Genomic DNA, 4,358 nt, shown 5'->3' with positions numbered 1-4,358 from the left:
GAGAGAGAGAGAGAGAGAGAGTGAGAGAGAGAGAGTGTGAGAGAGAGAGAGAGAGACATTCTGAGTTTATATCTCACAATTATGGGTTTATATCTCGCAGTTCTGAGTATATATCTTGAAATTCAGAGTTTATATCTTGAAATTCTGAGTTCAAATTGAAATTCTTGACAGTTCTGATATAAACTCAGAATTATGAGATTATAAATCGCAATTACCTTTTTTATTTTTTTCAATTCTGTAAAAGAAATGGGCTTTCATACTACACTGCAAAACATCTGAAGTCATTCGATAAGTTCATGTGAGGAACAGACTGAAATATAAGTGGTTATTCACTAATAATCTACCCATATGTTGAATCAAAATTAGATTCAAAATGGCGTCTTGGCACACGGAGCACGTTTTGGCCGAATGTGTTCTTCACACAAAGCTATTATATGACTTTAGCATACTATATGATTCTCGCAATTCATTTCTTTTATGGTCCTTATAGAAATTATTCAGTCAAGATATATTCTTGCTTTCTGCAGTGTTATATTTTGGTTTAGATGAACGTCTTTCAACAATCAAAGGATCTCAATGCTTTTTCAGCATCTGACACCATGTGCACCACATTTTTAAGACGCCACGTTAAAAATAGTTAGACCCCTGCATTCTATTCCTTTCCATTCCGCTGCATCTCGATGTTTTCTAACACATGAATGCATCTTTAAGACAAATGAATGGCTCCTTAGGGTGTTTTTTATTCTTTTTGGAGCTTGACAGCAGTGTTATTGTTAACTAAAACTACAACTACTGAATAGTGTTTATGTCAATTGAAATAAAGCTAAAATAAAGTAAAATATAAATATTACGTGAAAAACGTAAAACTTAAACGAAAAGCAAATAACTGAAAATAAGTTGAAGTACTAAAATGACTAAAACTAAAACTGAGATAAATATAAATTAAAGATTAAAAAAAAGTTTTTAAAGATTAAAAAAATTATAAAAGCACAAAACAAAATCACTAAAACTTAATTCAAAACACTACAATAGTATACAGTATTAAAAAATAGCAAAATAACACAGCTTGACAGTCAACGTCACTATAAACTGTCATTATGTGGAAAACAACTGCATGATTATTCTTCAAATATTTATCTTTTTTTTTGTTCCACTGAAAAAAAGTAACAGCATACAGATTGGAAACAACAGTAAATGACAGAGCATTTTTTTTCTGTGAACTACTCCTTTCACAATTACAAATGTGTTTGATATGTTGTTGTCAAAGAATGGAGCAAATAATGACTTGATACATTAGTCATGAACTAAAGGTTCACAATGCTTTTGATACGCCATTTATGACATTTTTCCAACTGCAGCTTGAAACATGAGTCATTGGTGATAAGGTGCTACAACATGTACTCTTTCATAAGTCTTTAGTGATATTTCAAGGATTTTATCTGTTGTGGTCAGGCGTGGACTGTAGTTACAAGCTGTTTTATAACTCAGACCTAGATTTAGCCCAGAGGCAAGAGAAAGGATGAAGGAGAGAGACACAGGCATTGGGAATTCAGAGGGCTCTGTTCCAAAACCTAGTCATCTGCCTTGCTGTCTACTATCTAAAGCAGCATACTAACTGAAACAGAACCTCAAAACTGACCGAACTGGTACACTCTACAAACTAGTAAGCTCATTTCAAGACATGACAGGCGCACACCTGACTCGAAGGCTGTTGCAATAGGAAGGTATCGGCCAAATTCGAACACTGTGTCCTAAACTCACGTGCATACATGCACACACACTGCAACAGGACATCTGTCTGCCTCCACCTGTTTTCAACTAGGTCAGCCTGAAGCCAGTCATTGCATCTCATAGGCGTTTAATGAAGAGCCTAAAATAACTGGCACTCGCACACAAGAGTCAAGACCCCTGCCCACAATGCACGAGTTACTACTAGATGAAAGCTCTCAATAAAACATCCAACTCTGCAGAGCTGAAATGCTGGACTGAGTTCAAATGTGCATGCCACCGTTTCAAGTTCAAGCATGGGTAGCTGCCATCATACAGATCGGCATGAAAATCTGGACACCGGAACATCACGTGCTTTAAATATTGTTTGCAATGAAAATGTTCTCGCCTGTGCAAAACTCGAAGTCTCTATGATATTCTGGTTTCTATTGCTGGATTTTTTTTTTTTTATATATATATTTTATATAAATATTAAATAAAATATTTTGTGTCATTTTTGTTTTATATTTTACAATTATTTAATGTTTAATTTTATATTCATGTTTTACTTTTTTCAGAGGTTGAAATAAAGTAAAATATAAATATATGAAAAACTCAAACGAAAATAAGAACTGAAATGAAAAAGAGTTTAAGCCGACGAGCTAACAAAAATGTGTTCTAAGAACGTTTTGTTTACTTTCATTAAGTTATGAAAACAATGTTTCTGAATGTTCTTTGAATGTTCAAAACGTCAATTTTTTTTATGTTTTAACGCATTTTCTTGGTTATACGAATGTTAAGGGAACATGCAAACATTATGAGAATGTTACTTTTTGAATGTTCTCTGGACATTTTGAAACAACTTTGAAAAACTTTAAAGGAATGTCTTATGTTTCAGAAATAAAATATTCCATGAACGTTTTTGTTCTAACGTTTTGAGAACATTAGTAAAAACCAAATAATATCATATTAACATTACTGGAAAATGTTAGTTCTTAACTTTGAGAGAACCTTGCCAGAACATTCTAAGAACGTTTCTTGTTAGCTGGGGAATTACTAAAATTGCTGAAACTAAAAATGAGTACATTATGCACCAAGGAATAACACCTTTAAAAAGGTTTCATACTACTTGTTTCCACTAACAAGTAGTCTAAAGGAATAAATAAACTCCAACCCTCTCGCACAGCAGAGCTAGAGAGAGATATATATGCCCTCTACAATTTCACACACCATTTAGTGGCTGATGAATGGGGCTTGAAAAAAACAACTGCCCACTTGCTGGGCACCACATATGAGGGGCTGTAATTTCACAGATGCACGAAAACAACTTGCTGCCACTCTGCATTGTTTGGACACAGAAGAGTCTGCGTGCACTTGCTGCACGCAATGAATTCCACACATGAACTTCTGGCTTGGTACCATGCCATTCGTCTGGTGACCACAGAGGCGGAGATGCCATAACAAGGACCTTTTTCACAGTATGTGCAGTATGGAAATCATCTTTGTCTTTGATACCTTGAAGCATCACATCACAATCGAATGGCTTTTTGGGTGGAATGTGGATCTACTTCATTCCTGGCTAACTGGTTTACACAAGCACAATTACACCATTGATTTCCAGTGGAAGTATGCTTTTCAATATTGTCACATGCACAATAGAGAGTAATAAAGCATTGCATACCTTGATTTCCAAGATGATGATGAAATGGGTGGAAACTGTCATCCTTCACAGGGTCCTACTTTCCAGGTGTCGTGGGAAAGGTAAAGGTGCATGCTTATATTTGAGGTATATAACTCAAAAGAAAATACTATGATCTCACATTATACTGTATTATACCATACTATACTATGCTACCCTTGCACATTAGCACAATATAGGCTACTATCCCTCACAGTACTATACTGACTCCACACATCACACTGTACTACACAATATACAGTACACTATACTTCACTAAACAATCCTATTTGTTACCACATTATACAATATCACACTATAAGATTTAATATCTGCCCCTAACTATTATACACTATTGCACATTGCATAGCCTACTGTACCACATTCTCATATCACATTACATAGGCTATCAAACCGTTATTACATGAGAATGTAAGATAGCAATCTGTCAGTGTCGGTGTCTTATCTCGACTATCATCAGATGAAAACTCAGGTGAAATGATGCGCATGTCACAATCGCGAGCTGTTAATGCTCTTTATGTCTGAACTTGCACCGGTGAAACATGTTGCCACAAACACTCGCAAACTTACAGAACTGGAATAGGTTTCTCTATGCAATGTCTGAGCGGTCTCGCTTGCAAAAACGCGCCGGCTGTGTTGACACTGTGCAAAAATGGCACTGGATAAAACACACGAGCGCGCAATGCATGGCACGAAATGAGAAAAGACGCACCTTTACGCGCCGCTCACCGCCACCAGTGAGATACAGATCAGCAGAAATCAAAGCGCACTTGTCTCACTCAAGTACACATGTCGGTTTGTACCCTTCAAAGTATACAGTGACATCATTCATGAGTTTCAAAATCCACAAAGATAAAGGTCCAGAAGTGCAGACCAACCTGTAGCGTGAGCAGATTGCCGTCAGCTCCACGGAAACAGTGCGGTCTACAAGCAGCTGATGCGCGGCATGAGT

At 36.4% G+C, this 4,358-nt stretch overlaps 1 protein-coding gene across 1 annotated transcript in view; it reads right to left on the bottom strand.

The window, feature by feature from the left end:
- LOC107737206 (cell migration-inducing and hyaluronan-binding protein-like) overlaps positions 1-4,358 on the bottom strand; it is an 81,851-nt gene extending 77,493 nt beyond the window's left edge. Inside the window, exons 1-2 of the mRNA XM_016548651.1 lie at positions 4,285-4,358; positions 3,389-3,443 (exon numbers count right to left, since the gene is read on the bottom strand). The gene's annotated coding sequence lies outside the window, so the exon portion shown is untranslated. The remainder of the gene's footprint in view (positions 1-3,388; positions 3,444-4,284) is intronic.

Source organism: Sinocyclocheilus rhinocerous, unplaced genomic scaffold, assembly GCF_001515625.1.
Source record: "Sinocyclocheilus rhinocerous isolate Xijiao unplaced genomic scaffold, SAMN03320098_v1.1 scaffold7333, whole genome shotgun sequence".
Classification (NCBI taxonomy): Eukaryota; Metazoa; Chordata; class Actinopteri; order Cypriniformes; family Cyprinidae; genus Sinocyclocheilus; species Sinocyclocheilus rhinocerous.
This window is presented reverse-complemented; position numbering and strand designations above follow the sequence as displayed.